Here is an 11,866-nt window from a genome sequence, read left to right as displayed (position 1 = left end):
ATGACTGAACAAATTGTGGTATATGATGGTGATGTAATGCTATTTTGCTATAAGGAATGGTGATCTGGAGGATTTCTATATGAACTAGGAGAACCTCAATGAACTGATGCAGAGGGAAATGAGCAGAACGAATAGAACATTGCACACAGAAAGTAAAACATTGTGGAACAATCCAATTTTATTTTTCCCCAATGACTTTGCTAGTAGTGAATGCAACAAGCCAGAACACTCCCAAAGGACTCATGTGAAGAATGCTATCCACAATGAAAGATATAACTATGTGAGGAGAAATGCAAAGGAAAAGCATATGACACCACTTATTGCATGTATATATGAGTATATGATTTGTGGTTTAGGCTTTAAAAGATCTCTCTATAGCAAAAATGAATAATATGAAAATAGATATCAATTTATGACATTTGTAATACCCAGTGGAATAGCTTGTCAGCTCTGGGAGGGGGGGAGAAAAGTAGAGGGAAAGAAAATGAATCATGGAAACCTGGAAAATATTTAAAAATAAATAATTTTAATGAACAATATGGAAATAAGTTTTGTGTGGTAATATTTGTATAATTCAGATTAAATTGCTTGCCAGCTGTGGGAGAGAGAAGGGAAGAAAGAAAGGAGACAATTTGGATCATATAATTTTGGAAAATTTATGTGGAAATTTGTTATTACATGCAATTAATAAAAATTAAAAACGTAATTTAATTAAAAAAATAAAGTCAGTAGCTTTCTCTTGAGTGGTCAAGTGCCTGGTGTTGATTCCATTCCAGCAGATATTTTCAAGGCAGGGTGTCTACTGCTAGCATAAATGTCAATGAAAATCTTCCAGGTTATATTGCAAGAAGTTATCATCCAGGAGATCAATGATGTTTCTATTGTCCACTAAGTAAAAGGAAATAGGTTGTCCTCTTGCAAACATGTAGAGTGGGGTGGGAGGATGAAGTAGGGATTAAGAATATCTTTCTTAGTTGTTGCTGGAAAGAGTCTTGCCATAGTATCCTTGATATGTTGACCCTTCATCGGGAAGACTTTCACCTATCCAAGAGCAAATATCACTACAGGAAAGGTCAAGGAATGGTAGATATGGCATTTGCTGCCCAACAACATCAGGAGAAGGACCAAGAGCAGAAAAGAGGTCTACGCATAACATTCATTGATATGATCAAGGTCTGTGACACTATCAGACATGTGGAAGACCATGGCAAAATATGGTTGCCCAGAGAAGTTCATCATTGTTGTTAACAGTTCCATGTTAGCATGCTTGTACAGGTTCTAGATAATGGACAATGCACTCATGCTTTCCCAGTCACCAATGGAGTGAAGTAGGTCTATATACTTGCTTCCATGCTTTTTAGCATGATGTTTTTTGGCAATATTGACCAACACCTTCAATGAGAATAAAAACAACATTAAAATCATATAGCACACTGATGGCAAATTATTTAACTTGAAAAGGCTACAGGCCAAGGCTAAAGTGAGGGGACAATAGGTACATAACTTTTTGTTAAAGGATGACTATACGTGCAATAAAATCTCTGAGACTGAGATGCAAGAGAACATGGATAAATTCTCTGATGCTTGTGACAACTTCAGCCTAATAACACAACAAAAATAGGGGTTCTCCAAGAACTAGAGCCACAGCATCCATAAGTAGAACCAATGGTTATGGCAAATCTTGTTCAGATGCCAAATACATATTCGCCTAAAAGACTATCTTACAGATAATTCACACAAAGCAAGTACTCACACAGAAGTCAGAAAAAATAATACAAGGACACTCTCAGTTTCTCCCTGAAGAACTTTGGTATCAATTTTGAGACATAGGAGATATTGACCAGGACTGACTTCCACAGCATACCTACATCAAAGAAGGCACTGTGTTCTACAAGCAAAGCAAATTTGCAATAACTCCAAAGAAATTCAATATGTTCAGTCCAAATTCCTAGTCCAAATGTTCATTTGGGCTATTTTTGCCTGACCTGTGGTAAAGCCTTCTGAGCTTATATTATTCTAATCAGCTTCTTTGAATATAAAGGACACTAATCAACCAGATCCATCAGAACTTGCTTTGATACAAGACCATGTGCACTTGTTAACTTCTAACATAATTTTTTTAATTTAAATTATTTTTAATTTATTTGATTTGATTATTAATTATTATATAATGTATAACATGATATAATATATAATAAGTAATATTAATTATTTGTTAATATTAATTATTTATTGATTTAATTATTTAATAAATTCCAGAATGTTCAAGAGATCTCTAGCACTTCTAGATCACAGTTCAGATGGGAGAGGAACATTTGTAGCCTCCCACAAGAGGACCAAAGACTTAGTCATACTTCCATTTCATTGAAAAACACTAGCACTTATGGCTCTAGTAGAGAAGGGACCTAATCACAATTCCCAGCCCTAGAGAGCATTTCTATGTACAAGGAAACATGGTCTTTCCTGAATAACCACCAGCGAACAGGCCAAGAAAGCAGTGACCACATCTCTCTCTGGATTACATCACCCTAGAATCACTGAAAACTTGCAATTACCCCCACCAGAGTTATCTTGGAAAACAGTAGGATGAAGAAGCCTGAAGCAGGTGGTAAGTGCTTCCCTATCTCCATGTGAGCAGAGCTCAAATTTAACATAAAATTCAAAGTCAAGAAAGAGGATTATTAAATGAACAAACAACAGAAATAACAAAGAACTTGACTACAAAAAGCTACTGTGGTGGAAACATAAATGCAGAAGAAGACAACAATATAAAATAGCTGCTACTAAGCCTCAAATAAAAACAATAAATGGGCTCAAGCATAACAAAAATTCTCTGAAGAGTTATAGAAAAAAGTAAATAAAGGTAGAAGAAAACTGGGAAAAGAAATGAGTGATACAAGAAAAATATGAAAAGAGGATTAACATTTTGGTTAAAAGAAGCACAAAATCAATGAAAAATATAATACCTCAAAAAAGAGATATACTCTAATTACAAAAGAGGGACAAACATTTACTTATCAAAAGAACTCCTTTAAAAACAGAATGTCAATGGAGAAAGAGATATGAACAATCACTAAAGGAAAAAATTCCTTAAAAAGGCAAAATTGTCCAAATGAATAAAGACTATTCTTTAAAACTACTAAAGAAAATAATCTCTCAAAAATTAAGAATGAGCAATAGAAGAAAATTATTCCATGAGACATCAGGAAACAGTAAAATAAAGGCAAAAGAATGAAAAATAGAATGCTGAAATATCTTCATCAGAAAAATAATTGACCTGGGAAATAGATAAAGAGAAATAATTTAAGAATTGCTAAATTATCTGAAAACATGATCAAACAAAGAGCCTAGACATCATCTTTCAAGTGTTATAGGAGGGTTGTAAGGAAGGGTTAAACAAGATATATATATATATATATATATATATATATATATATATATATATATATATATAAGTTTATTTACCTAAAGGGAGAAAGGGTTGGAAGGGAAATAGGGAATAACATATCTAACACACCCCAAATATAAAAATACTGTACTTTCTATAATTATACTAAACTAACTAATTAATTCAAGTTAAGGAAGGATTGATAGAGGCAAGGACAAAGGGGTCCAAAGAAAATCTCACAACATAGAGTCCCTGAAAAATGTCAGCAACTCCAATAAAAATCCACTTTCTCTGTATTATCAGCAGTAGGAAGCAGGCAGAAATCTCAAGACAACCAAAAGAAAAGTACCCATTGGGTTTCTGGGTCCACCACAGAAACCCCAGTTTAGTATCCTCTGGTTTATCCTAAGAGTAAGAGAGAAACAGCTTCTCTCTCCTTTGAATTTCAGCAACAACTGACCCCAACTGATTTCCCAGTAACTGCCTCTGTATCCAGTCTCAGTTCCTGGGAGTTCCAAGTGGCATGTTGGCCCTGCAACATATCTTGCATTCAGATTTTGCAAAATCCTTTACTACACAAGTAATTATAAAGGAAAACTGCCCCAGGATCCTAGATACAAAGTAGTCAGAAGCAAAAGAAGGATTAAAAAATACAGAGAATGATGAATGAAAGAAAATAGAATGGAGAGAAATATGCAGTTAATGATTGTTACTAAATGTCAATGGGATGAGATCTATAAAATGGAAGCAGAAGAATGGACTAAAAATCAGAATCCAACAATATGCTGTACTAGAAACACATTTGAAGGAGGGGGCACACAGAGTTAAAATAAAGAGGTAGAACAGAATCTATTATGCTTCAGCTGATATAGAAAAGGTGGGGATAACAATCATGATTTCAGACAAAGCAAAAGTAAAAATGAATCTAATTAAAAGAGATAATCAGAAAACCATATTTTTCAAAGAAAAAGGAAAATGACCTGTATTTGCAATAATATTTAAAGCAGCTCCTTTTATGGTGTCAAAGAACTGGACATTGTGGAAATGCTCATCAATAGTTGAATGGCTGAATGTGTTGTGGCATATGATTATGATAGAGTACTATTGTGCCATAAGATACAACAAGGGTAGTGATTTCAGAAAAAAACGTGGCAATACATATATGAAGTTATGCAAAGATAAATGAGAAGAACTGGGAGGTCACTGTGCACAATAACAGCAATGTTGTAGTGATCAACTGAAAAAGACTTGGTCAAAATAATGATCAAAATAATGATCATAAAGAATACTAAAGGACTCATGCTTATGAGAAAAAAAATAATGCTATCCACTTCCAAAAAGAAAGAACCAATAGACTCTGAGTCAAAATTCCACCTCCAGAGAAAGAAATGATAAAAAGAAATAGTGGTAGTCACAGACTGTTCGTGAGCCTTTGTTCTTGTATAGGGCTAAGATGGAGGCATCTCTGAGTTCTGGGGGCATGTCTTCCTCTTCCCATATGATGGTCAGCACTATGTGGAATGCCTGGAGCGCCTTTCCATTTAAGACCTTGTACACCTCGGTTGGGATCCCGTCTTTACCGGGTGCCTTGCCTACACTCATTTGTTTAATGGCTTTTTGGACTTCCTCTATTGAAGGAGGGACATCAAGTTGTTCAATGATGCAGTTTTGGGGGATTTGTTCAAGGGCGCTTTGGTCAACTGAAGAGGGTCGGTTGAGAAGATGACTGAAGTGTTCTTTCCACCTGTTGCTGATGCCTTTTATATCTTTTATGAGAGTGTCACCGTCAGAGGATAGCAAGGGAGTGGTGGTGGGTTTTAATGGCCCATAGACAGTCTTGAGGGCACTGAAAAATTGTTTGTAGTTTTTCGTATCAGCAAAACGCTGGATTTCTTCTGCCTTTTTTTCCCACCATGGGTCTTGCATCTTCCTGATGTCATGCTGTGCCGTGGCTGGGAGAGACTTGAATCTGTCCTTTTTAGGAGCAGAGTTTGGGTTATTTTGCCACTCCATAAAGGCTTTGTTCTTTTTGCTCAATAGGTCTTCAATAGAATATATATAAATAGTTAATAAATAAATAAATAGAAATAGGTAACACACACACATATATACACACATGTCTTTTTGTCAAATGATGCCTTCTTTAATGGGAGGGAGGGAGTTAACTGGACATTTTAATGTAACAAACAAAAATTTTGTTTAAAAAATATCATTTGTATCTCCTCTGCTCATCAAAAGAGTAGCAATCTCACCACTTTGGTCCAAAGAAAAATAGAGGTTCCCCTCTGCAATCTTATGTCTGCTCTAGAAAAGAGGAAAGGGATAGGGCACAGACAACTCTCTTCCTCTCTTCTATCTGAGAGGACTAAGGAAAGACTCAAGGGGGTACTGGCTTTGTTGCTGACTAGGACAGAAAAGAGCAAGGTAAAAAAAAAAATCTTCCAGAACATCTCCTCTGTCTACTCCTGACTATATCAGGTTACAAGCTTCTAGTTGTGTTCCTTCCTCTTGCATCTAAAGTGGCTCCTTTACTCCTGACTATGGTAAAACATCCTTTTGCTTCCTATATTCCAAGTTCTGCTAAATCAATGGTCCCAGAATGTTTATTCCTCTAACCCCAATGAAGGCATCATTTTTGAACAAAGGGAGACCTATACTATCTTGGTTGGCTGACACATGACTGAATAAATCACTTAACTGTTCTTAGCCTCAGTTTCTTTATACATAAGAAAGCCAAATTAGATTACTTTGAAGTCCCTTGTAACACTAAATATATCATCTCTGAACTCAAGTAAGCACACAGAAGCCCATGGCTGAAAATGGGCTAAAGAAAGGAGTCAAAACAAAGATATCTATAGCCATAAGAAATCTAAGTGTCACTTGTCTCTAAACTGAAAAAAAGTTAAAATTTGTATTTACCCAAGCTCTTGTTATACCCAACCACAATAGAGTAGATTTTTCCAATGCCCTCATATTGAACATGCAATAAGGTCCTCACGGTTATCCTTGTGGTGGCCTGAGGGTTTTACTCTTGTGAGGACTTCTTGTTCTCATAAGAGAAGAGAGAGATAGTTTCTTAAGGGAGAGGCAACCACAAGTAGTAGCCCTGGGCCAGTGTCTAAGAAGACAAGGAGCTTGCTATGCTAGTGCAACTCATCCCATATGTCTTAGAATATTAGAAAGGAGCATATAATGTCTCATCACTTCAGAAACTTAATTTTCTACAAATCACAGATACCTTGCCCAGGTATAGCTTTCCATTCCTGAAAGGTAACTGTTATGTCTCCTTAAGCCAGAAAAGCAAAGAACACTATTTCTCCTTGTGAATCTCCCAGAAAGGTAGGATCATTCTCCCCATCTCCTAATTCCATAACACTGCTTTCAAAAGCAATTATTGACTCAGAGGATACAAAAAAAGAAATTCTTTTATCAAAAGAATTACAGAGTATTAACAACCTCAAGAGAGGATTTATAAATCATTAATAATAAGAGAAATATGTCATAACAATTCTGGGGTTTCATCTCTTAATAAGCAAATTGACAAACATGACAAAAGTTAGGAATAGTCAATCCTAGATGGATATACAAGTGAATTATTGGCAGAGCTATAAATAGGCATTATTCCAGAAAGCAATTTGGAATTTTGGTCAGAAAATTAATAAAAATGTCTGTATCTGTTGATTGAAATTCCACTGTTAGGGACTTAACCCAAGGAGGTCAAAGACAGAAATGTCATATTACATATATATATAAATATATATGTATGTATGTAAAAGTATTTACAGCAACACTTTTCTATAGTAATTGATATGAGAAATGGCTAAACAAATTGTGGTACCTGAATATAAAATATAACTGCACTATAAGGAATAAAGAATATAGAGAAACATAGGAAGATATATCTGAACTAAGGGAAGTGAAGCATACAAAGCTATATATATATGTGTATATATATATGTATATATGTATGTATTTCTAATGTAAATGGAAAGAACAGAAAGCCTAAAACTAAACTATAATATATAATCATGATCAACAAACATTCTCAAACAATCAATCAGAAAATTTCTCTTTCTCCTTGGCAAAGATAAGGGACTATGACTGTGGAGCATTGAATATTATATCGGATTGGTTTAATTCTTTGATTAGTTTTGCTGATCTGCTTATTTTTTTAATTTCTTTTTTAATTTTTTTAAAAGATTGCTCACTAGGTTGAGGAAAGAAAGAGTATATGGAAATAGCTAAAATATATGTAAAAGAGTTTTTTAAAAATAATTTTTAAATGAGAGAGATTATTGAAACTATTAAGAATGGACATCAGTTTAATGGGTTCTAGTTGCTCCCTCCTCTCTCCCCCAGAACTGGTTGAAGAGGGCAGGGGGAGAGGAGGTTATGGACACAGAAGGACAAAAGCAACATGACAAGTTCTTGACCTCTGCTGCAAGATTTTCAGGTTTTCAAGGAGGTAGCATGGGCATCAGGACAGATAGAAGTCACCAGAAGAGAAAAACAGCATATTTTAGTTGAAGCCAGAATGCTGTTCCAGAAAAACAAAATAGTATGTATTCATTACCTGTTTATATATATATATATAAATGCATAGCAAGAATTAAAATGGAATTGTGTTATTGGTCCCCAAGTCCAAGGTCAATCCACCTTCCTTAAATGGCCCTAACTCCCCAATAAAGTTATGTACTTAAAACCTAGGAGAAACAAAGGAAAGTTTCCAGACCCTTATGTATCAAACTTCACAATGAAGTTTCCTAATTTAAGAAATGGGTTCTATGTGTGAACTGTGAGCCAAGCAGGGCCTAAGCATAAACTAGATTATGAATCTTTTTCTCCTTGACTTAAACCCAGTCAAAGAAAATAATGACAAAGAATATAGTCTGTACACTAACCTAATCTTAAACACTCAAAGATTTAGTTCCCTAATATCAATGTATTTATTATATTTGATTATTTTATATATTTTAATTATTTTATTTTTAAATTTAATTTAATTTTTTATTTTTATTTTATTTTATTAAATTTAATTTAAAATTTGAATTTATATACATTTGAATTTATCAGTGCCAGTTTCTTGCTATGAGTTAGGAAGATGGTAACCCCTAAAGATTGTTCCTAAGTGTTATTTTAATAAATATATCTTAAATGAAACTCTCAACATAGCAGGATTTAGGTTTAAACTTAAATTTTAAAAGAATGCAAGGAAATAATATATTCATATTAACAAAGGAGGCTGAATAATAGAAATATGGCAGTACCTGTTTGTAGCTTCTCTGGGAAATCCTTAAAATTGCTATGATAATCACCATAAAATTTATGAATCTCTGTGGACTTCAGTTTGTTTTGTGTTTTAAGTTATGGATATATTTAAAACTTGACCTTTTACAGGTTAGTTCTACTGATATCTTTTTTTGGCTTTCTTGACTCAAAGATATACTTCTTGTAAAAATTTGAGTAGTCTGTTTTCTCCTTTACCACACTATCAGAGTTAATCATACATTCTCAAATCCCATTAGCCCCTACACTGTTAGCAGTAGAAACCACAGCATCTAAGGGAAATTTAGGGGGGATTTTTCATCATTTTTAATTGTTTCCAACTCTTTGTGACCCCATTTGAAATTTTATTGGCAAAGATACTAGAGTGCTTAGTCACTTCCTTCTCTAGCTCATTTTTAGGTGGGATAGGAAACAGAGGCAAAAAGTTTTAAGTTACATGGCCAGAGTCACATAGCCAGTAAGTGTCTGAGATCATATTTGAACTCAAGATTTCTTCCTGATTATATTACTGGAGCTCTATCCACTTCATCACCTAGCTACTTCTGTAAATACAATGTTCAAACAAATCCTGAAACTTATGACATAATTCTGGCCTCAAAGTTTCACTATAAAATCATATTACAATGCAATAAAAGTAATCATTTTTCTAATTGACAAAAATTTAGAATCTCAGAAGCAGAAGAATATGCTGTAAAACTACAAGGCTATGAAGATTTTAAAATTATATACAAAAAGGAAGAATAAAATCTAGATCAATCTGTGCCTTTATCATATGCCAAGGGAAAATCTCACTGAGAGTCCCTGTACATCATTGCTGTCTTTTGTGTTTAAAAGTGATTGAAATCTTCAATAAAATTGTCCATAGGAAAAAAAAAAACTATTAAGAATTATATTAGGACCTAGAAAAAACTTAACCCCAGGAATGTTGAAGAAGGTTCAAATATCAGTGACTGAATAGGAAAACCAACTGTATTCTTGATTGGTTGGGTATAGCAAATGATATAAAAGAAGAGGTCCAGTTGAACTTAACATCTGTGATTTGGGAGTTAGCCAACAAATAGAAGTATATTTAAGAAAGAAAGAAAATACATTTATGTTTCAACATTTTCTGTTTCTGGATATCTCTCTTCCTGTACCTTCATCAACCTTACAGGATCCTTTCCCTCTTGTTCACCACATGTTCTTTATGAGTGCCTCCCCCATCAATCTCTTCTTTCTGATATTGTCCTCTATTGATTTCCTCCTTTTATTTCTAAATCTTCCATCTTCTCACTTTTCCTTAAACTTCTAAATCCATTCACTTCAATTCCCACAATGCCATTATAATGGACTCAGATGGAGAACAGGAAAAGACTTTCAAGTATATCTAATTAAATGTCTTTTTATTGATGAGGAAGTAAAGCCTAGAAGGGATAAGTGACTTTTCCAAGGGGGTATATAACTAGCATTTGAATAGAGACCCTTCCCCCCAAATACAGTGCTCTTTTCATTTCATGAAGCTTTGAAGAGGCCTGAGGTATTGCTCAAAGAACTACTCCAGGACCTTTAGCTTAATATGAGTTGTCTCAGTGCCTTTCTCCCTCCCTGCCATCAATCTAACCTACATCTTTGCCCATCCCTCTTCAATCAAAGGGGTAGGCTGTAAATGGATATGGGAAGGCAGGAGTGGCCAGGGCAAGAGACTCCAGCAACTCTCTGGGATGTGACATCACTTTTGCTTCTTCATTCTTTTAAGGTGGGTCACTTAGAACATGGAGATGGAGACTGATGGGCCAGAATGTCTCCTGCTCTAAGCTATCATTGCATCTAGTGCCTGTAAATGTCTATTAATCAGGAAGGTGGAGGTAGAGGGAGTGGGATTTAGTTATTAGTAATAGAGAAAGAATCCCATATAGATCATTAGAGCAAACAGAATATTCAGGAGTCTGGAAAGTCTTAGATAAAGGAAGGAAATAACTGAACACTGCCAACCCTGCCAAGTTTTTAGCACTTAAGGAACTATACATTTTCCCGATGATGAATGGCAAAGGGGTTAGTAATGGGGGGGAGAGGTGAGAGAAGGAGCCTCAGAACAGGACTCTGGAAAGAGCCCTGGATTTTAAGAAAGATGTCTTGGGTTTGTGGCTTTAAGCAAGTCATGTAATCAATCAAGACTTGAACTCATCTGTAATATGAAGTGGTTGTGTCAGAGGATCTGTAAGGTTCCTTCTAGTTATAAATCTACTGATCCCATAAAACTGAGATGTTATCCTCAAATTGAAGCATAGAGCTACTGACTTTGTCCTAGTCTGAGTACTATTTCCACCAAGAATGAACTAAGACCCCAGGATATGGACTGTGGGAGGTAAGGGTTTATCTCTGGAGAAAGTTAACACCCATCTGCAAATTATACTTCTTGCTGCTTCACTGGAATGAAGGTATTTAGTTAGCTTGAAAGGGATCTAACATTAAGGCTTAGGTCCATTGACCCCTATTGGTTTGGGGTTTTAGGAAGAAACACAGTCCCCTTCCCTAAAAAAGGAGAAAGGTAGAAAGGATAAAGAGGGAAGAAAAATCTCCCAGTGTTAGTATGTTAAAGGATTAGACACATGAAAACTAATTCTGGTGATCAAGTAGAAGAAAGGCTGATGGAGAAGCTGAGATACATCTCTTCTTCCTTGAAGAATCTGATTTGGGTCCAAAAAAGTGACCAATATGAAATTTCCATTTGTGTGCTTATTTTTTTCCTACAGAAAATTAAAGGCAAATTGAAGAAACTAAATGGCATTTTTACCAACAACTAAGACTCGCTTGGGGCTCTTCATCTTGATTCTTTCTGGATTCCCAGGTGAACAGTGTTCAGAATTCTACTTGAGATACTTCTGATCTCCAAAAAAGCCATAATATACAAGGGATCCAAGTGGCCTAGAATATATGGTTTCTATTAGCTTTAGGGACTCTGATTTTGAAGTTCAAAATTGATTTTTTTAAATGTTACCCTTTATTATATGCATATGTTAGATATTTTTATTTATTATGAATTTAATTTATTAGAAAATACATCATTTTATAAAAGTGCTGAATAGATTAGCAGCCAGAAATTTTGCAGAGAGAAAGTCCTCATTGGACATAATGATGTAGGTTGAGCCAGTGAAGAAAGAGTTTTGTTTATATCCATGGATCTTCAAGTTTCCTATATATACTAGATGGAAA

Source organism: Monodelphis domestica, chromosome 1 (genome assembly GCF_027887165.1).
Source record: "Monodelphis domestica isolate mMonDom1 chromosome 1, mMonDom1.pri, whole genome shotgun sequence".
In the NCBI taxonomy this organism is placed as follows: domain Eukaryota; kingdom Metazoa; phylum Chordata; class Mammalia; order Didelphimorphia; family Didelphidae; genus Monodelphis; species Monodelphis domestica.
The sequence above is the reverse complement of the archived record's forward strand: the minus strand, read 5'-3'. Positions refer to the sequence as shown.